The following is a 10,832-nucleotide window of genomic DNA, read 5'->3' as shown; positions in this document are numbered from 1 at the left end:
GCCATTCTCCTTTCCCTTCCGAACGCTGAAAGGGAAGGTGACTGACTTTCTGAAAAGCCTCTGAGGGTTGGTGCAGGCCACCACTATCGGCCACGTCACTGGGTTAACACAGGGGGACACAAACCTCCTGGTCTGAAGTGGTTCTGGGCTGTTCAAGGATGACTTCCAAAACCCCATTCCAGGCCCAGTGAGCTAAGGGTCCCGGGGGTTGAGGCGGAGGGTCTTCCTTTCGGGAAACACGGGCTGCAGCTGTGGAGGCCCCACTGTGAGCTGGAGGCCAGGCTGGGAGAAGCACAGGCCCCCTTCCAGCCGCAGAGCCTGCGGTTCCAACCGGGCCATCAGACGAGAGCCGGGCCATTAATAATCCAGCAGTGCGCAGGAACGTCAGAGGGGGCAGGGGTGTGTCCAAACCCCGCCCCGCCGCGCTGGGCGAGCCCCCAGGAAGGCCTGCCAAGTGGCCGATTCCGACCTCCAACCCCGATGGCCGCCTGCTCCTGACTTGCCCCCCGCGACGGGGAGCTTACGTCCTCACAGGGCCGTCATCCCCTCGCGGGACATCTCTGCAGGACCGAGGTGGCGGTGTCACCTTCCCTGATGGACCAGCGAGGCTGGTGGTTGTAGAAGAGGCATTCTGATGAGCCGCAGGGCCTGACTCAGGGTTTACTTTTCCCCGTGGAGCTCCGCAGTGGAGCTGCGGAGTCTCTCTGCCGGCCAGTGGCAGAGGGCAGGGAAGACAGCGGCTCTGGAAAGGCCATATGAATTAGCTTAATGAGCACGTGTGCGCCTGTGCGGAGGGACCGGAGGCAATGTGACCCACTGCCGCCGACATCAGTTTCTGGGGGGTGAGCCTCTCCTACCGGAAATCCAGACACAGAGAAACAAAGCAGGTTCAGTCTGGGAACACCGCCTCCGGTGTCCAGTCTGTCCCGGCACTGGGGTCTCCATCCTTCCAGCAGGGGCTGCGGTCAACACACAGGGCGCCCTGCAGGAGATGCCTCCTAGCTGCCCTCCAGCAGGGGGGCTGCTAGCTGGAGCCTGACCCCCTCCAGTTGAGGGGAGCCCCTGGGCAGGAGTGGGGACAGCATATGAGGGAGGGGACCTTCCGCACGTGGTCTGGTGGATTCCTGTGATCTCGATGTGTGAGCCGGGGACAGAGCTCAGACTTTGGGATGCGGGTGCGGACCACGCTCTGGGGTCTGAGCCCCAAGGCCCGGCCCACCTCCCAGCTCTGGGTCCCCAGGAAGTCCTTGTCCCACTGAGTGTTCCCCCTCATTTATAAGAGGGGGCACTTCTAGCACCTACCCCACATGCCCAGTAGGAGAGGTGAAGCAAGACAATGACCCTGCAGCACTTAGCCTGGTGCCTGTTAATACATTATAAGTGCTCAGTATGTTAGATACTGTCCAGGCCAGCAAGGAGATCCAACCTGTCCCTCCTACAGGAAATCAACCCTGAATAGTCATTGGAAGGACTGATGCTGAAGCTCCAATACATTGGCCACCTGATGCAAAGCGCTGATTCACTGGAAAAGACCCCGATGCTGAGAAAGATTGAAGGCAAGAGGAGACGGGGGTGACAGAGGACGAGATGGTTGGATGGCATCATCGACTCAAAGGACATGAGTCTGAGCGAAGTCCAGGAGATGGTAACGGAGATGGTGAAGGACAGGGAAGCCTGGCGTGCTGGAGTCCATGGGGTTGCAAAGAGTCAGACACGACTGAGCAACTGAATAACAATGACGTTAGATATCATGACTAAGTATTATTAGTGAAGAAGTAGCCGGTGTGGACCAGGCCATCAATTACAATTTGAGGTCTTTTAGCAGGTAGACATGTGCTTGTGTTTGTGAAGGTCTAATCCATACGCCACTCCTCTCTGACTTGAGAGTTTGACTAATTTTTAGCTATTCATAAACACACTGTGTTCACATTTCACTAGTGAACAGGCAGCAGCGTCCAGACCTTGCTCCAGGGTCCGGTCAAACTCACTTTTAAAGCCCAAGGAGGACTTGTCTCTCTCGGATGCAGGACCCCCACCCCCCGACCTGCAGAGACTCGGTCCCTCCTCAAACTGGTGGAGCTGTGGTGCTTTGCACGTTACGTTTAATCATCACAGGCACTGTGTGTGACAGGTATGTACCCATTTTACAGATGAGGAAACTGAGGCCCGGGGAGTTGCTCAGGAATACAGAAGAGCAGCAGAAGGCTGTGATCCCAGCTGATGCTTTTCCCATGGTCCCTATCTCAGGACCTTCCCAAACAAGATGGAGATAACTTTCCCCCAACAGTGGCAGGGACGTGGGTTGGAGGGATCCCTTGTGACCAGGGCACACACCTGGGGCAGCGACAGAGCAGTATTTGTAACCGTGGCCTCTCTTCTGACATTCATTTCAACCCCATGTATCAACACTCTGTCTGTGCCAAGCCGTGGAGGGGACCCTGGGGGTCAGACACACTCGGAGCACTAGCGAAAAGCCAGGCCCGGCCACGCAGCTGTGGGGCCCAGAGCAAAATGAGACTGCAGTGCCTCCTGTCCAAATCTCAAGAGCTTCACACGGTGACAGTAGAACACGGGGGTTTAAACCAAGCACGGGCCCTCCTGACCGTGGGTCGCTGCACACCTGCGAAGGCCACGTGCCCGTGAAGCTGGCCCTGTGCACGTCAGAGCTTCTGGAGCAGCGTCTCTGAGTGCCCGGCCCCCAGCCTGGCAGGGAACGGGAGCCAAGGACACACGGACTGGGCAGGAAGCTCCCGCAGCTCTGACGTGGGTGCAGGGTCGTGAGTTTGCAGCGGGTGAACCGAGGCTCGGGAAGGCGTCAGCCTTGCCGGGTCTCACCAAGGCCCAGATCTCGGCCTCCTGCCGGGACTGTTGGCCCACTGTTCCAGGCTGACCCCAATCCTGACCTTTGTTTTCCTGATCCCAGAAAGAAGGGGTAGTGTTTACCACGCGCTGAAGTCTGTTTTATTTTTGTGTTTCCCAATAATTGATTCCAACAGTTCCTACAGACGTCCTGCCGAAGGAAAACATGTTTTGCTCAGGCAACCTCCGACTTCCTCGCGGCGCCTCGGTGGTGGGGGCCCACGGCCACAAGGAAAGCGTGGGGTGACTTTTCCCTTGTTTCCTTTTTTTTTCCATCTCACTGTCGGGGGACAACAAAACATGTTTTCCTTTTTCTCCAAAGGAAACTGGAACTTTCTTATTGACTATTTGTTGCCTAAGATTCATCTTCCCATTCTTGTAATTATCTTGGACTGCGGAGAGTTACAGGAGCAAACTTCGGAATAAAGGACTATCATTTTACTGAAAGGACAACCACTACAGCCGCAATTTTCGTTCACACGAAGCCATCGACGCCTCTGAAATTTGCCTTGGCTTCCTCATCAGAGTCTGTGCACGCTCTTGAAGTGACTTTATTATTCCAAGTTCTCACATTTTCTCATAAGATTACGTTCTTCAAAGTGCAAGACTGGGGAAATGTTGTTGTTCAGTCGCTAAGGTCCGGTCCGACTCTGTAACACCATGGACTGCCTGCAGCACGCCAGGCTTTCCAGTCCTTCGCTATCTCCTGGAGCTTGCTCATATTCATGCCACTGAGTCAGTGACACCATCCAACCATCTCATCCTCTGTCGTCCCCTTCTCCTTCTGCCCTCAATCCTTCCCAGCATCAGGGTCTTTTCCAAAGAGTCGGCTCATCGCATCAGATGGCCAAAGTTCTAGAGCTCCAGCATCAGGTTGATTTCCTTCAAAATTGACTGTTTGATCTCCTTGCAGTCCAAAGGAGTCTCAAGAGTCTTCTCCAGCACCACAGTTCAAAAGCATCAATTCTTTGGCACTCAGCCATCTTTATGGTCCAACTCTCACATCCATACACGACTACTGGAAAAACCATAGCTTTGATTAGACCATTGTCAGCAAAGTGATTCACTACTAACATGCTGTCTAGGTTTGTCATAGCTTTCCTTCCAAGGAACAAGCATCTTTTAATTTCATGGCTGCAGTCAACTGTCTCCAGTGCCTTTGGAGCCCAAGAAAATAAAATCTGCCATTGTTTCTACTTCCCCATCTATTTGTCATGAAGTGATGGGACCGGATGCCATGATCTTAGCTTTTTGAATGTTGAGTTTTAAGCCAGATTTTTCACTCTCCTCTTTCACTTCATCAAGAGGCTCTTTAGTTCCTCTTCACTTTCTGCCATTAGGGTGGTGTCATCTGCATATCTGAGGTTGTTGATATTTCTCCCAGCAATCTTGATTCCAGCTTGTGATTCATCCAGCCCGGCATTTCATATACAGAGAGCCAGTGTTCTGGTCAGGACGGTAGGTGCTCGGAGTTCACTGGCGCAGATTCGCACGTGTGATCTGAAGCAGAGGTCAAGGGTCTTTTTTCCTCCATGTGCATATCCAGCCAATCCAGCAGCATTTATTTAAAATTCCTTATCATATTGCACTCCACGGCAGGGTCTGTGTGGTTATCAATCTGGCGATTGCAGCGGTGCTGGTCTAGTTCTGCACTCGCTATTCTTTTCTCTCGGTCCAGCTGTCTGCAGTTGTGCCAAGACCCCCTGTCCTAGTCACTACTGTGTCCGCCGCAACTGATAAATCACAGTTGGCTTAATAACTCCAGTACTGCTGAACACTGGGGTTGTTTCCAATGTTTTATTTTTATGACTTGCTTGTTCTAAGTCATGGTCATAAAGAAAGCAATAATAGCCGAGACCGTGTGCCAGACTCTGCTCTAAGTGCTTTCCATATATTAACGCGCTTAATCTTTACAGCTAGCCTTGGAGGGAGGTGCTCTTGTGACCCCCTCTGAGAGACGAGGCCCGCGGGGCACAGAGGGGGAAGGCGGGTCTGTGGTCTGGACCCGGGCAGGTTGGCTCTGGGACTTGCACTTTCATCCACTTCCCTCTAGAATCAGAGAGTGGAGGAGAGGGGAGGTGTAGACAGGGATGAACCAAATGCAGGCTGGAATGCCTTCCTTGGCCAGAGAACTAACCAGGCAGCCCGGTGGCTGTGGAGCCTGAGAGTCCTGGGACACGCCCCCACAAGGCTGCACCACTCACGGCTGGGTGACTTGGGGCAAGTGACAATTCCTCTTTAAGCCTCAGTTTTCTTGTCTGTAAAATGGAGATACTAGGCCCATTTATCTGGGCTACTGTGGGGCTCACGGGAGTTTCCCTGTCCTGTCTTAACCATCTTAACTGGTGACCCAGGGGCCTGAGTGGCCCCAGAGGGCTCTCCCCAAAGAGGTTTTGGCTTTGCAGGCATCCTGGCTTTCCTGTTGCCTGGAGCAGCTGAGGGCATGGCCAGTGGCACCCCAGAACCTGCTTCTTGCTGCCTCTCTCTGCATCTGGAGATCCGAAGCTCGGGGCTTTCCTAACCATCAGCTCCCCAGGGTGGGTGCTATCCTGAGACCGCCCCCCCATTCACTGGGTGGCAACTCCTCCCCCTTCAAGGACGGCTCTCCTGACCTGCAGGCCTGACTGAGATCTGAGGACACTGCCGGCCTCCCGGAGCTGGGAGGAGCTCTGTGAGGCGGAAGCTGACCATGACTCCACTCAGAGCGGGGCACAGGCTCCCGCCAGGTGGAATTTGCAGGATGGATGAATGATCGCATCAGGCAGTTACCAGCAACCAACCACCCCGGCTTGCCTAGGACCGAGGGGGCCTCCTGGGTGGCGGGGTTTCTGGTACGAAAACCACGAATGCCTTGGTGAGACCAGACAAGTTCCTCGCCCCGAGTGACCACTGCGTGGCAGGCCTCGGGTTCAGCCTTCACCGTCACTGTTGGACATAATCCTCGTGTCTTAGGTCGGGTCCCCTAGAAGCGAGAGCCCCACGCAGGGGTCCACGTGAATTATTGAAGAAGCGCTCTCGGCAGGAGCGAGGGAGGCCGGGGCAAGATGCCAAGCAAGGCTGTGGTCCCCGCTGGAGACTGGCCTCTGCCCGGCCCCTCCCCCTCCCCCCACCTCACCCCCATCCCAGCTCTGGAGTGCCACGAGCACCGCGGAGGTGGCCCCACCTTGAGGGAAGGGGTCCTGGAAGGGTGGCACCGAGGGCAATGCTCGGGCGAGGGGCAGCTGTCGGCCGTTAGCGGTCAGCATCACTGCGGCTAGGAGAGGACTGGGGCTCCGTCCTGCAACAGGGCTCAGACCGCGGCCCCCCGGTGCCCGCTGCACTTCATCACAGCCGTGGAGAGAGGCGAAGGATGGGAACATCCCTGACAACGCTTTTAGCCCCAAACCACTCCATACAATGCCATCTGCGGTCCCACAGCGGCTGCGGGCCCGTCTCTCTCCGCCCTGTCTTATGGAACGCCCAGGCCCCCACCCCGTCTCCGGTCCCCGCGCTCCGCTGTGTGTCCTCCCGGTCTGCTCCCTCTGCCCGGCCTCCCCTTGGCCAAGCTCTCTCCCCGGCGGCCTCCTGCCCGTCATTCGGGTCTCAGCTCCAGCGCCACCTCCTTGGTGTCCCCCCGACGCCGCTAGTTACTCTCCCCCGTGCAAGCCAGGCTCTTTCCCTCCTGGCGCTCACTGCTATCTGAAATGACTCTCTCCCATTTCTGTTCTGCAGCTGCTTCCTATCTGTCTCCATCTCCAAATACAAATTCCCTGAGGGCAGCGAGCCTTTCTGTCCATAGGGACTCAATAAATTATCCGTCCAGTGGACGAGCGTGTCCCCACTTTATAGATGACAAATGGCAGCGTCTGAAAAGTCGCAGGACTCAAGCGGCAGAGCCGGAGATTAAAGCGGGCAGACCACAGGCTGAGCTACCCACCACCAGGCTGTCCCACCTCGCTCACCGAGTGGCCAGTCTGTGACGGCGGAGACGGGTCACGCTGTGCAGGCCTGGCCCAGAGCACAGCCCGGGAAATGTGTGGGGAGCTGACGAGTGACAGGTCGGTGATGAGAAGCCCTTCCTGCCTCTTGCAAGGGGCAGCGGAGGCTGCCTGCGCTCTGCTTGCCTTTCCTGGGGACTCCGGACTCCCTTCAGCCACACCACCATCCTGCCATCAGAATGCACGGCCGGCTCCGGGCTGGGGTGGCGGCTGCTGTCTGCCGGGTGATCAATGTGAATAATAAACGTTTAGAGTTAATAAGCTCGAGTTAACTTCTCTCGCTTCAGTGACTAATGGGCTTCCCGGAGCCCATAACTCACACTGTCCACAGGCCTCCCTTCCCTCTGCGGCTGCCCAGCCCCGGCCTGCTGTGAAATGTTGCTGAGGGAGGAGGAGGGACCTGGCCAGGCTGCGGCCTTATTTATGGCTGGGACGGAGGGTTTTCGGGGAGCAGCAGGGTCTTTCTGGCTGGTTTCTGGCTCTAGGAAGATGGTTGGGAGTGGGGGAGGTGGGCAATCAATCTGCCACCAGCGACTGGGGGATGGTGGGTGACGTCTTTCCCCACCCAGACCTCCTGCTTCTTGTCTGTCAAAGGAGATGGTAATAACCTGGGATGTTCCAAGGATCAGAGATGTGATGGATATAAAAAGTGCTGGAAAGTGGGGAGGGCTTGGTCAGTTCTGTTCACAAATGTGTGAAAAAACTTCAGGGAGAAGAGAAGGCAGTTGTGAATAGATAGTGCAAAGATCTTCAGAGTGCGTCAGATCCACAGTCCCAGATCTCCCGGGGGCTTGCTAGAAATGCAGACTCTTGGGCCCTGCTCCAGACCTGTCAGACCCGAATCTACACGTTAAGGTCCCCTGTGACTTCTGTGCAAGTTTCAGGTTGGGAATTGCGGGCCTAGACCAGGCATGGTGCCTCAGTATCTGCGGCATCCGTCACCAGTCCCCTGACAAGGGCAGACATTGCTAATCAATCACAGCGCTCTGGCCAGTGGAGCCTGGAAATGGCCTCAGAATCCCTTTCTGCACAGCAGCTCAGAGCTGGCATGCCAGGGTACTGAGTACTGTCCTGGTCCCCCAAACGTTTCACCAGGTCAGGAAGCCCAGCCCAGTCCCTTCGGCACAGTTTCTGGAACCAGTACTGTTCACAGAACAGCAGGTAGCCTGACGCGTGGAAAAGGCAGATGAGGGAGACTGAAACGGCGAACCCGCGAGGCTCAGTGAGCCGCGGGACCCCTGCGCGTGTAGGTGAGGCGTGGACACCTGATGACTCCTCGGAGGGTCTGCGGTGAGCCTGGCTCCCAGCTGGGCAGACAGAGGACGACCTCCTGGCCTACCATCCTTTGTTCATTATGATGACATGGTAAGAACCACTCAAAATGGCTTTTTTTTTTTAAGAAAAAGCATTGATATTTACTGCTTTAACGATTGGAGCTATAAAAACTTACTGTGAAAGTCAAAACAATACAGAAGTGACAGAAAAATACAGTAATCTTGCTCCTAGCAATCCTCTTGCCCCGGGCGGGGGTAAACAATGTTAGCCGTTTGGTGACAAGTTCTTTCCATTTTACTCTTTGCTCTTTTAAAACATGTTTACAAAAATAAGATCACGCCATGTACCTGACTTTGCAACTTGTTTTTTTGTCCAGTAATATAAACAAGCAGGGTTCCAGGTCCGTACATACGGCTGCCAAATATTTTATAGAATGAATGTCCCAGGATTCATTTAAGCAGAGCCCGTAGGTCAACACGTAGTACATGCCCCCTTTTTTGAAACAAATATTCTTGAACATAGCACCTTATGTGTCTGTATGGTTTTGCAGGATAAATTCTCCGAAGTGGAATTGCTGGATCAAAGGGCACACACATTTTAAACTTTAATAGAAACTGCAGATTACTGTCCCAAAAGATTGTGGCAACTCACAGTCCCACCGGCAGTGTCAAAACTGTTTGACTGCCCCCCACCTTGCTGGCACTGGAGGTCATCAATATTTAATATTGTTTTCCTATATGATGGGAGAGAAATGGCTTCTCGCTGTTCTTTTTGTTTGCGTCTCCACCACTGCCTGAGGAGCGGCTGTGCATTCATTTATTGGCCATTTGCATTTCTGTAGTGAACGGCCTGATCAGAGTGTTTGCCTGTTTTTCTTCTTTGATTTTTGTTGTGTGTTTTCAGGCACTCTTTGTATGTTACTATTAACTCTTTTTTTCTCATACGTGACCCACCTCTGTGCCAAAAAAGAATTCCAAAAGAGGAAGCAAGAAGAATAAATGCAAATTCTTACTCTTGGGTCTGCAAACCCCCAGCACCTTGGACAAAGGAGGTGGGGCTTCGTGGCTGCTCAGTGCCAGCAAGGAGGTGGGCAGTCAGTCTTGACACTGCTGCTGGGAGTGTGATTTGGCACAGCTCAAGAGGAGGTGACAGTGGGATACAGCTTCTAAAACAGCTAAATGGGGATAGAGGTGCACCCAGAGAGAGAGAGAAGGTTTAAAACACTGTGCCCACTTTTGGAGAAGGCACTCAGCTCGGAGCTGCTGGAGAGGGGTGAAGAGGGGGCCAGAGCCCCCATCGCAAGAGTAGCTGACCGTGCTCAGCCTGGCACCGAGTAGGGCTGTCCCAGGACGGAAGGAGCAGACGGGCTTATCGGCAGAGTGAGGCTTCTCCCAGCTGAGAGGAAGGAGGAATTTTCTCTAAGTTTCTTTTTCAAATTGTATCTCAAGCACCTCCTGCTTCTTTCCCTGATTTACCTTCCTATGAAAGTGAAAAGGGAAAGCGTTACTCGCTCAGTCGTGTCCGACTCTTTGCCACCCCATGGACTGTAGCCCGCCAGGCTCCTCCGTCCATGGAATCCTCCAGGTAAGAATTCTGGAGTGGGTAGCTGTTTCCTTCTCCAGGGGATCTTCCTGTCCCAAGGATCGAAACTGGGTCTCCTGCATTACAGGCAGCTTCTTTCCCATCTGAGCCACCAGGGAAACCCCTTCTCATGGTGCTTATGATTTCTACCAGGTTTCCCAGCTGGCGCTAGTGGGAAAGGATCCCCCTGCCAATGCGGGAGACGCAAGCAATGGGGGTTTGATCCCTGGATAACAAGTCTAGTCAAGGCTATGGTTTTCCCAGTATTCATGTATGGATGTGAGAGTTGGACTATGAAGAAAGCTGAGCACAGAAGAATTGATGCTTTTGAACTGTGGTGTTGGAGAAGACTCTTGAGAGTCCCTTGGACTGCAAGGAGATCCAACCAGTCCATCCTGAAGGAGATCAGTCCTGGGTGTTCATTGGAAGGACTGATGCTGAAGCTGAAACTCCAATACTTTGGCCACCTGATGCGAAGAACCAACTCATTTGAAAAGACCCTGATGCTGGGAAAGATTGAGAGCAGGAGGAGAAGGGGACGACAGAGGATGAGATGGTTGGATGGCATCACTGACTCAATGGACATGAGTTTGGGTAAACTCCAGGAGTTGGTGATGGACAGGGAGGCCTGGCATGCTGCAGTCCATGGGGTCACAAAGAGTCAGACAGGACTGAGTGACTGAACTGAACTGAACTGAACATGCTATAAACATATTCATTTTGTGTATTGTCTGTGTCTCCTCTGTGTCTATTGTCTCCTAGAATGTCAGCTCACTGAGCAAGGACATTTATGTCTATTTTGTTCACCACTGTGTCCCCTCCAGAAGTATTTTTATTGCTTCTGCAAGCCTGAGTTGTGCAGAAATAGGTTAGGCTGACCATAGGTAGTGAGCTCCCCATCAGAAGAGGTGAGCAAGCAGAATCTGCCTGGCCACATAGCAAGCTTTCTGTGCAGGGGACCCCAGCATTCATGTGTGGTCCTCTCATGAAGGTGAGATCCAAAAGGGCCTCTGGATCAACAGGAGGCCTTCAAGGCCTCCCAGGGCCGAGAGGGTCCTGCACCTCAGCCAGCTGGGACAACAGAGCGCTCCAACTGGGTCAGCTTCTGTTTATGTCCTCATCCTGGCCCATCCTGAGCCT

The sequence above is a fragment of the Odocoileus virginianus genome, unplaced genomic scaffold (genome assembly GCF_023699985.2).
Source record: "Odocoileus virginianus isolate 20LAN1187 ecotype Illinois unplaced genomic scaffold, Ovbor_1.2 Unplaced_Contig_3, whole genome shotgun sequence".
In the NCBI taxonomy this organism is placed as follows: domain Eukaryota; kingdom Metazoa; phylum Chordata; class Mammalia; order Artiodactyla; family Cervidae; genus Odocoileus; species Odocoileus virginianus.
The sequence above is the reverse complement of the archived record's forward strand: the minus strand, read 5'-3'. Positions refer to the sequence as shown.